Here is a 12020-nt window from a genome sequence, read left to right as displayed (position 1 = left end):
GAGGAAGGGCTAAGGATCTCAAATACAGAAATCTCAATACCTCACTACATTACAGTTCCCAGGATTCCTCCATGATAGGGCCAACCTCAAAACAAACTGAATGCTATCTTTTTCAAAGAATAAGTGAGAGACTGCAGTGAGCTGAGACTGAGGGTAGAGATGCACTTGAGGTTGTGCTGGCTTCATTTTCTGAACACGGAGATGCATGACACTAGTAAAACTCTGCCCCCTTTTTCTCCAAAACCTCGGAAGGTGCAGCTCCAGCATGTTTTACCTTGAAGTCAGCTTCACACAGACCTCAAAACTGATTGGTCATTAATTCTGTTGCCCCTCCAGGAGTATCCAATGAAAACATGTTGCTGTAGACTCAGCAGACACAGTGATTGGCCCAATGCTTTGCTGAGGGTGGTCCTAATCACCAGGGGGAAAGGAGGTGGGTCCAAGCATGGGCAGAGTCATTTCAAAACATGGCCATAGAAAACAGTTTGGCTGCTTTGGAAGTAGCTAGTGTGTCTGCAGCCTGAGACAACAATCCATTGCAAGATAGCCAAAATATCTATGTAAGCAGGCCTCACATAACAGTCTCTAAATGCCCCCCAAACAAAGGGTATCCAATTACCCCTTTTATTAATTCTTTACTCCCAGCCTGTTTTACACATTCTGCTTAGAATTTAACTCCTGCATTCCCATAAGGGTTCCATACAGTCTCCATGATCACAGCTCTGCTATCTCTTGCACCTTCAGACTGCAAAACACGTTTAACTGAGTGCTGTTTTAGGTTCAGTATGAAGTTAGAGTCAAAATAAAATTAACATTCAGAGGGAAAGTGAAAATGCCTTTAATGCCAACTACATTAACTACTTTGGTGCTGGAATGAGGGTCACCTCCGTGCCCATACCGAAGTAACCACAGATCCTCAATTGCATTTTATTTAAATTGTTTTATTTCAAACATGTTATGCTTCTTAGCAATGTAATATGGCCAGGAGAACAGATTAATTCTACCTGGCAGCTTACTGGAGAGAGTAATGGGAATCAATGTTTATGCTGTTTCTGTAATGCGTACCTTTAGTTTATACATTTAGATCAGTTCCTCCCAAATCATGCAAAAATGTTTACAGCATCTATGTTCCCATGCAAATTGGATTACTTCTGGCATGTTCATCACAGAGGCACACCATTGCATCTCTTCAATATTCAACTATTTATTTTGCTTTCATTTAAAAAGTGTGGCAGATGAGTGAGAAACACAAGGTGGTTTGTATTGGCAGATTTTAAGTCTGTAGGATAGACAAATCTTATTGTTTGTTGCTAATAAATGTTCATGATGAAGAGATCATATATGCTGTTCTGTTCATTAATTTTGATAATCTTTTGGAAAAGGGATGAGCGGATCTATCAATTTTGGTGTCTCTCAGTTTCTCATTTTTCCAAACTCACCTCAGCGATTTTTTAAAAAAAAGTCATGAAAAGTTGTCAGCAGTTTAGTAGGAATGTATAAATGTCTCCTAGTATATACATTTTTGCAAAGCAAATTTTCCTGATATAATGTGTTTTTGTAATTTTCTGTAATATAATCCTCTTTATGCATACTTTCCCATAATATATACATTTTGGTACACATTTCTTTGCTGGAGAACTGCATTGCAAAATTCAGAGATGTGTGAATTTCTGTGTTTCAGCACGCATATTGTTCTGGAAAGTGCCAATTAAGTAGGAACCCCCTTTAAATGTGAAATGAATTTCCCTCCATCCCTAAGTGCAGATGTATTGCCTGTACCAAAGGCATATTTCAATAGAAGACTTTTACCCTCTTTAGACATACTGTTAATGGTTTGGGTTGCCACAACTTCTGCAGTTGCTCACAGACCAGTCCGCATACACATCAAGACTTCTCCCATATGTTTTGTCCTGAAATCCTATGTGCATACAATGTAAGTGGTATACAATCCTTTGTGAGGTCTGTTGCTTGTGCAGTATGTAAATATAGCACCAGGATGGCCACATGGGCAGAAGCCTTCTGCACACCTTCCAAAATATTTCATCAGTAGAAACAGAGACAGGCATGTAATACACCCTAATTATCATACTCCACAGTTTGTCATGAGCCTAGAAGTGGATTCCTTATCTTCAGGCAATGAGGACAAGGACTCTGAAGCAGAAGGGGAAGGGCATGCAGGGCCAGCCCAGAATGAGCCATTGGTGACTGTGCCACAACCATTGGGACCTCAGGCAATGGGATCTCCTAAGGACGCAGCATTGCTATTCTCAGACTTGGAGGACTCCAGTGCAGAAGACCCATTCTATCGCAGTAGGAGACTACTGGAGAGGGCTGAGCCCCTTTAATTAATTAATTAAAGAGGCAACTTACAATGCATGTGGGGGTTAACAATTAGGATGCAGCAGCAGCTGCTACTGCTATATAGGAGTCAGTATCAATTTGTTTCTTACCGAAGCAACATCTGAGCTCTGCCCTGCTCTTTATTCTTGCCTGAGCCTTGCCCTGCCTTATATCCAGCCTGAACCTAACATTGCCTGAGATCAGCACTGGCCTCACAACATGGTTATGCACGCTTTAGTTACAGCAATACTAGATTACTGTTATGTGTTCTAAATGGGGCTGCCTTTGAAGACTGCTTGAAAACTTCAGTCGGTTCAAAATGCTGCAACCAAGGTTTTGACTGGAGATGGTTTTGGAGAGTATGTGACTCCTCTTTCATACCAGTTTCCAGGAGTGCCATCACAATTTTCTGGGCCTGATATACTGTATCTGGATTGAGTCCCCTGCTGCATTCACAAAGAAGACAGAAATTTGCACACACTTTATGCATCCTCTTTTGCAGGTGGAGGGGAGGAGCGCCCACAAATAAATCAGGGGGCACACATAAGTAATAAGTTGCCTGACAGACAGAATATCAACAGGTTAAGCTTTCCCCATAATTGTAGTTTCATATTAGAAAAAGCTTACTCTGCTGCATATCTACCTGCCACATAGCTATAAATGGCACAAACAGCTGCAAACAGTTGTGAGCAGAAGATAAAAATGGGAGGGGGAGCTTCTACCAGATACAGCATATATTAATAGCGATCTGTGGCCTGTGTATTGAGTCTCTAGTGTTTGATTCTCTTAGATGTGGCCACTGTACATTTCACTGCCAAGGATAATCTCCTTCTCATTGTCTGCAATGACACAAACTACAAAGGATATCATTCTCAAGCAACCCTCCATCCTAAAACAAAAATATGAGTATTTAATTTTTTCTAGTTAAACTTATTATTAGCATCTTGAATGCATAGCAAGCAGTGACATTACATTTTTAAAATATGCCACTGAATTTACATGAATGCAGGAAACAAAAACAACCTCCTCCCCTCAAATGACAATAAATGAACGATCAAAGGGGAAGCACTCCAAGTCCAGACATACATGATATCTCAAAGCACGAATTATAATGTGTGTTTAAAATGGGATTGATCATTTGTTCTCAGGCAGAGATTACATTTTGAATGTGGAAGAAGGAAAATTTAGCTATTTTCACAGAATTTGCATCCTTAACAAATTATTTTTGAGATGTTATTCTTCAGTGAAACTTCTTTTCTCTAGCTGCTGTAGGGGGAAAATGCATGCATTATTAACAGAGAGCCATACACAATAAAATACAGCATCACACAAATAATAATTCTGCTAACTCATTCATTATACAATTTTGAAATTAAAGCATCAAACTTTTTTAAAACTAGATCAGATTCCAGATTTCAGGCTGATGGCTCAGGGCTTAAAGCTGCAGCCCTGTTACCTAGCTACATGTGCTTAAATCCATTTATTTCAAGCATGAATAACTGGTATATGGTAAACTTAGGAGAATTTATTTGGCTGGGACTCAGCTAGGGATGAAGGAGAAATTTGAATCAGTCTCCATTTAAAGGAGAATTTACCTAATTCACACTTTCCAGAACATTACTCATTGAAACACAGCCGCCCTGTGAAATGTGCACTCTTCCGAATTTTGCAATATACTTCTCCAGCCAAGTAATCTGTACAAGGATGCATATACAAGGGCAGAGGTTCCTAAACTGTGGTCCACGGACCACTAGTGGTCTGTGAGCTTCATTCAGGTTGTCTGCAGCACATCCATATTAAATATTCATATTTATTTTAATTGTATTTTACTGCTGCTTCTATTTCTTATATTGCATTATATTGTATTACCATTTGAATTCTATGGAATACAATATGAGAAATGAAAGACACAATAAAAATAAAACAAAAATAATACAGCATATAGCACAGCACATTAAAATTGGTACAACAGGCAGAAAAGTCATTTAGAGGTCTACTAAGATCCTCAACAAATTTCGAGTGGTCTGTGGGGAAAAAAAATTGGGAACCACTGGATTAGGGCAAAGTGTGCGTATAAATGCATATATTACTGAAAATGATATACAAAAATACATTATATTCAGGGAAACTGCTTTATAAAAATATGTATATTACACAAAATTTTGTATATTATACAGAATTGCATACAAAAATGTGTATATTAGTAGAAATTTGCACTAAAATGCTGATGAATGTTCATGAGGGCTTTTTTAATGATATAGAAAGGAACTGAACTTAAGGCTGGAAAAATGAGAAAACAGAATTGACAGATTCACCCATCCCTAGACTCAGGTCTGTGAAGCCATTGTGTTTTGCAGAGAGGTGAACCTCATTCACACCACACATTTATTCTACTGTTATTCCACTTTAAACAGTCATGGCTTTCCCCGAGGAATCCTGGTAAACATAGTTTGTGAAGGGTGCTGAGAGTTGTTAGGCAACCCCTGTTTCCCTGATAGAACTACAACTCTCAGAGTTCTCTGAGACAGAAAATCCCACAAGCACCTCCCTGAGAGTAAAAGTATAATAACTATAAATTAAAACAACTAATAATATGCCTGAGGCAGTTGCCTCACTCTGCCTTATGGTAGGGCTGGTCCTGTCAACGCCCAACATGGTCAGAGGGAAATAGCATGGTTGAATCAGGCTAGGGTGAGAAGCAAGTAAGAAGGCAAGACTAAGAAAGGAATCTATTTAGCACCTTCTATCACAGACAAGTTGCTCAGAGGAACCAAACCTGGATTATATAGGGCCAGCCAAGCCCCTATGATTCCTCAGATCACCTGGTCTAGATAGACTGACAAAGCTGTAGTACTATCTCTGAGCATCACAGAGGTGGCACTGTAGCACAGTCTGAAAGCTCCATTTGCTTGAGAACTCCCTCTGGTGGCACAGAGAGTCAGGCATCTAGGTCCTGTGTTTGAGACCCCTCCATTATTTACTCCATTAGTCCTTTGTCAACACCACTAAGGGTAGTGGTTGCAACTCTCAATATCATGGGGCACAGAACATGAAGTGGGTCATTTTCTCAGTTGCAGTTTTGCATCCAATAAAGTTTTAAATGGAAGGCCAACTTCTTAAAGCAAATCCTGGGAAATACAAATTAATTTGGGTTTCACTAATTCCCCCAAACCATCCAGATGGCTAAGGGAAAAGAGGAACAGCTAATTAGAAGATGACAACAGTCTGCACAAAGCCATGGAAGAGAAAGTGGGACTCAGCGAGGAGCAGTGCCTGTCTTCTCCATTAACAGCCTGCTGTAATAATTATTTTTTAACTCTGGCATTAAACTGGTATAAACATAAAGAAGATATTATTAAACTTTTAATCTCCAGCAAAAGGATCCTCATTTTGCCTAACAGCATGCAGAGAGCACCAAAATGATGCTTCAATTAACACCACTGTAAATTCTCATTTAACACTTGGTAGGAGCATTCCAGAGTGTGTGTATATATATAAGAGCCAAACACAATAAACCTCAAATAAGAGGATGTTCCTTTCAGGACTTTCCATATTATTATGCAATTAATACATTGATACCAATTAATCATATTCTTAAAAGGGGAGAGGCACTGATGAGCACCATGAGCAAGAGAGGTAGTCATAGTTCCTCTCTGAAGACACTGAATGCTGTGTTTTATTTCACTGTCTCAGTTTGTCTCACCAGCATGGACTTGCACGTCTGAAGTGGGGATTCAAGGCTGGATTAATCAAGCTATAGCCTCAAGCCCTTACCTTTATTTACACCCTCAGTTTCCCAGCTCAGCCACAAAGCTCACTGGGTGACCTTGGACCATACATTCTCTCCTGTACACAACAGGACTGTTGTTGTGAGGATGAGAGGAAGGAAATCCATTTGTGTATCCCATCTTGAGCTCCTGGGAGGAATGACATCAGGGCTGTCAATGTGGCACCCAAAGGTACACATGCACCTGTAGAGGCCTTCCTTGATGCCGTTGATGAGTATTATGCATTTATATATTGCAATACTAGGACCTTCCTTCCTATTGACCATAGGTCCCGCATAGCCTTAATCCGGGCCTGTGCAGATTAGATCACAGGATGAAAATGAATCATAGCCAAATTTGGATCACACATTAGAAAGGGAGAACCAAGTGCCACTGTTTCAGGTGTCTGAGGTGCTTCTAGGGAAGAGATGGTGAACCTGTGGTCTTCCAGATGTTATTGGACTCCCAACTTCCATTAGTCGCAGCCAGCATAGCCAATGGCCAGGGATGGTGTGAGTTGTAGTCCAGTGGCATCTGGAAGGCCAGATATTTCCCATCCCTGTTCTAGGACTAGCAGCCCTGTTCTAGGGCTAGCACCAGGAGCGCAGCTGCTATGTGGTGGTGAACCACCAAGGTTACAGAATGGACCATCTCCCTGAACTGTAAAAGTTTCCCAGGTACCAGTGTGACCTCAGCCATCCAGGCCTGCCATTGTCTCATCTTAACAGAAGATGCTGCAATCCTTCCAGTTAAACTGATAACTTTATCTTTCCTCACAGGAAGACTGTGAATATTTTGTTGCCAACTGTTTTTGTTCCCTAAGAAGTTGGAATATCCATAGATATTCTGTAACATCAATGCAGCTCAACCAATCAGTGTCAGATGCTTCACTGACATAAGCACATTCAGTATGGATGATAATATCTTGGTCATCTTCCAATAGAGAATCTATGCATTCTAAGATCTTCCATTTCTTTCCTGGTATTTGAACCTTTTCCACATCTGGATATATAGCTGTCTTGGTCACGAGATGAAGGACCAGCTCCCATGTTATCAGTGCAAAATAATAGGATGAGTGCACTCTCTACCAAAGTTCCTCTCAGGTAACTAAGGCCTTCTCTATAGGATATGTTGGTCATTTCTCCTTCTTGGCACAAAACACCACTTTACTTTCCAGATGTTAATTTTATATCATCTCTTGATATCTGGATCAGCTCATTAAATCACCACTATCTCATTTTAGCTGTTTACAAATATTCCCACTTGGCTATTGCCTTATCTTTCTCTCTCCTTGTTTTTTTTAAACACTTTAAAACATTTTTTGCTACATTTAAATTTATACAATGTCACTATTATTTGTTTAACAATTATGTTAACTTGATCACATAGTTTCCTATGGTTTAGTGCATAGCCCAGCACTGTCATTTTAGCAAGACATTAATTCAGGTCTCTCCCACCCACCCCTTTTGCTGTTTGTTCTTCTCTTTAATTATATTCATATCAACTACTTTGAAGTTAATTAGACTTTTGGGATATATAAAAGAGAAGCCTTTATTGATTCACCCCTAATATTTTATCTTTGGAATCTTTATTTCCTGCTTGTACTGACTGAGTCACACTTTCTAACATGTTATGATAGGTCTAGTAACACATTTAGCATGGCACAGAGCTTTATCCTGTTAATACAAAAGGTATTCTGTGCTACAATTTGATTGGCTGCTGATGTTTCAAATGTAAGAGTTCTCATTTAATACAGCCAGGGAGTATATTCAAAATCATTTTCTGACAACCAATTCCGAAAGCCAACGATAGCCTGGCACAAAAGTATGGGCCAGTTGTATATTAGTTGCATGCGGATACCTGCACTCAACACACCACCATAACTACACACCAATGTGCAACTCTGTCATAACTCAACACGATCAGGGTCTAGGCTGTCTGGGTTCTGGGACATGGGGGGCAGTGGCTGTTAGTCCAAGCAGGCCAGAGGCAGTGGCATCAAGTTCCAGAATGGGGAAACAAGGATTAGATGGGTCATTTTAGATGGTCAGAACATCTAGAATGAATGCACATAAGTGAGAGCATCATAAGCATGGCAAGCTCTGTCCATGACCTGCACACGTTACTTAAAATATCTGTAGCAAGTCTCTAATATAAAATGAACAACATGCCAAAACAAGTGTTGCCTTGTGGAGTGCTTCTTTTCAGGGGTCCAGTCACTCCATTCCATCCTCTCTGCCCTGGATTTTTGTCCCACTCCAGACTAGGTAGGTAGTCAGAATTTCAGGCCCCCTAAGCACACACATTCTTCATAAGGCTGTATTTGTGTGTGTGTGTGTGTGGGAAGTATTCCAACACTTTTCTATGAGGGCTAGTCTTTTACTACATGAGCGCAACCACTCAAAGCCTTGACTTAATATGAGTATATAGATGACGATATAACAACAAAGAGCAGATGCACACCATACATTTATACAACATCCAGCACACATGACTTTACCCAAAGAATACTGAGAACTGTGGTTTTCCCCCTCACAGAGCTACAACCTTCCAGAACCGTTAAACTACAGCTCCCATGATTTTTTGGGGAAAGTAATATGCTTTAAATGTGCATTGGGTGTGCTTTAAATGTATGGTGTGGATCTGCCCTAAAACATGGTAGGAAAGATGCATATTGTTACATCATTATAGTTGGGCAGAGATGGGGAACCTTTTTCAGCCCATGGACCACATTCCTTTCTGGGCAAACTTCCAGGAGCCACATGCCAGTGGTAGATAGGGCCAGAAGTAAAAATGGGCACAGCAACTAATGTGAATTTTGCCTTTGTATAGAAAGCTAGTTCCTACACATAGTCACACACCCCTCTCTGTCCTTTACCCAAGAAAGCAGGAGGCATGATCAGAGTTTAAAGATGCATTCCAATCAGGCAAAGACACTCAAGGAGGAGGCAAAGCAGGGCCAGTAGTGTGTGTGGCTGGGGAGGGGTCTGGCCGTGAGAATTTTGAGCCAGTTCACATTTCAAGCTGAATCTATCAAATTCACACTTTCCGAAACAATTGGTTGTTTGTTGTTATGTGCCTTCAAGTTGATTACTACTTATGGCGACCCTATGAATCAGTGACCTCCAATAGCATCTGTCATGAACCACCCTGTTTAGATCTTGTAAGTTCAGGTCTATGGCTTCCTTGATGGAATCAATCCATCTCTTATTTGGCCTTCCTCTTTTTCTACTCCCTTCTGTTTTTCCCAGCATTATTGTCTTTTCAAGTGATTCTGAAAAAATATGAAAATTGAAACACAGCTCTACTTCTAAATTTGCAGTTATGTGAATTTTGCAATGCAATTCGCCAACTAATGTTTACAAAAATGCATATGTTGGAAAGAGTGCATAAAAATGAATATGTGCATGAAAATAACATGCAAAATACATTATATGAGAAATTGCAAACATGTAGTCAAAACTACCAGCAAAAATATGTTTACTAGGAGAAATTCGCTTTAATATACTGGTGATTTTTGGAGGGGGAATGGCAAATTGCTGCAGAAATGTGGAGAACTGAATTTAAGATTGGAAAAATGAGAAACTGAGAAAACCAAAACAGACAGATCTTTCTATCCCTAGACTACGATCATATTTGTTTCTACTATTGTTCTAATGTAGGGAAATCTTTATTCTTCTACTGGCTGGGCTATTTCTAGCTTTGCTGCCAGCATCAAAAAAGGAAGCAAGGATCTTCTGCACAATGTCCTGAAGTTCCCATCCAAAAATGCTTAAGAGTGCCAACTTAGCTGTAGGTACAAAGCTACAGTGTGTAATTTTATTAATTTCATCAAAGACTTGCCTCCAGAAATGTGTGAATTGTTGTTATACATGAAATTTGCAAAGACAGAGCATGTATTTGGGGATTTTTCCAGTGTAGTGGATGCGGCTATGCAAAAACTTTCTGTTGGTTTGGTGGAAGGATCAGGCAATGGGCATGGGCCAGTGATAGATAACTAGAGAAGTCATGGACGACAATACGTTTGAGAATGGGTCAGTAACTCAGTGAGATGCAAATACATTCATTCAGACATTATTTCCTTCTCTAGTCTCAACAGCAAACATGTGAGTTGGAGGGGAAGCCATGAGCGAGACCTCAAGGAATATTCATCTGTCCTGTTGCTGAATAAATTAATTAGGGCCTTTCAAAGAGGGAGGGAGGGTCCCCTGGCTTCTACCCACAAGGCCCCTGAAGTGTCAATATTTTGGGTTTATTAATGAACTTCAAAATGTACGGTGTGTGACGTGGTATGTCTGTAAGCAGCAGGCAGCTGGCATTTTGCCTAATTCTCCCTTCTCCTTCTTTCATGTGGGGAGATTATGGTTTTGTTGTTGTTTGTACTCTGTACCTGAAGGGTAACACTTTAAAAGGGAAAATGTGGCTTCTGTATGCCCTATTTTGGCAGCCTTCCAAACCACATGTAAGTAATGTGTCTGTCTGAAACCTCTTTCCTGAGGCTATTTCCTTTGGGGATATGGGAATTAATATATAAAACCACTGGCCCATCTATTGCAACACCCTCTGTCTATGTGATATTTCAGTGAAAGGGTGTAAACAAAATCTTGTCTCTAGCTACTCACGGAGTTATGCCTATCAAGAAATGTGGCATGGAGAAAGTGAATAAAGAAAGGTTTTTCTCCCTCTCTGTGGGCATCCAGTGAAGCTGAATGTTGGAAGATTCAAGACAGACAAAAGAAACTACTTCCTCATACAGGACATAGTTAAGCTATCTTCCCAATGCTGTTTAACATCTATAAGAAGCCCTTGGGAGCAGTCATCAGGAGATTTGGGGTGAGGTGTTGCAGTACACTCAGGGCCGGTGCCAGCCATGACTGGGTCCTTGGACACCAGCTTGCCCCAGGCCCATGACACCCACCTGTGTCTACCTCCCCAACTGTGGTAAATGCTGGCTGCGCTGCCCTAAGGGGCTGATGCTTCCGCTGCCATCTTGGTTGATGTCATGCATGCACGTACATGCATGTGTATGCCTGCCATCAACCAAGATGGTGGCAGAGGCATCAGCCCCTTAGGGAAGCCTTGGCCGCCATCTTGGTTGATGGCAGGCATGCACACAGCATGGCTAGCATTCACCCCAATGGGAGAGGTAGATGGGGTATGCAGGCGGGCGTTGTGGGCCTGCATGGTTGTGGGGGTGCCTGGGAGCTCCCTCTCTGCGATCTGTGGCAGGGTTGGGAGCCAAGGTTGCTGCAGACCATGGAACGGGAGTGCTACCCACCCACCCTAAGGAGGGGCCCTTCAGGGGCCCCTCTAGGATCCAGGGGCCCTCAGTCAGGACCTGACCTGGCCTCCCTCTGGCGCCAGCCCTGATTATGCTAATTATACCCAGCGCAATTTCTCTGTAACATCTGATTTGGGAGGGTCCATGCAAGCCCTGGACTGGTGTCTGGCTTCAGTGATGGGCTGGATGAGGGCCAATACACTGACTCTGAATCCTAGCAAGATGGAGGTGCTGTAGATTAGTGGTTAGTGGATAATTGGTCAATTGCCTGCTTTGGATTGGGTCATACTCGCTCTGAAAGAGCAGATTCATAGCCTGGGGCTGCTCCTGGATCCATCTTTGTCATTAGAGGCTCAGGTGAACTCAGTGGCTAGGAGTGCCTTTTACCAGCTTCAGTAAGACAGCTGCAGCCATTTCTGGACCGGGATAGCCTTGTTTTCCATGCACTGGTAACTTCCAGGCTGGATTACTATAATGGGCTCTATGTGGGGCTGCTTTTGAGGTTGGTCTGGAAGCTGCAGCTGGTGCAAAATGCGGCAGCATGATTGCTCACTGGGGCAGGGTATCACTAACATGTCACCCCACTGCTGAAAGGATAGCACTGGCTGCCCATTAGCTATGTGGGGCTACCC

This window comes from Rhineura floridana, chromosome 9, assembly GCF_030035675.1.
Source record: "Rhineura floridana isolate rRhiFlo1 chromosome 9, rRhiFlo1.hap2, whole genome shotgun sequence".
NCBI lineage: Eukaryota > Metazoa > Chordata > Lepidosauria > Squamata > Rhineuridae > Rhineura > Rhineura floridana.
Note: the sequence above shows the minus strand (reverse complement) of the source record.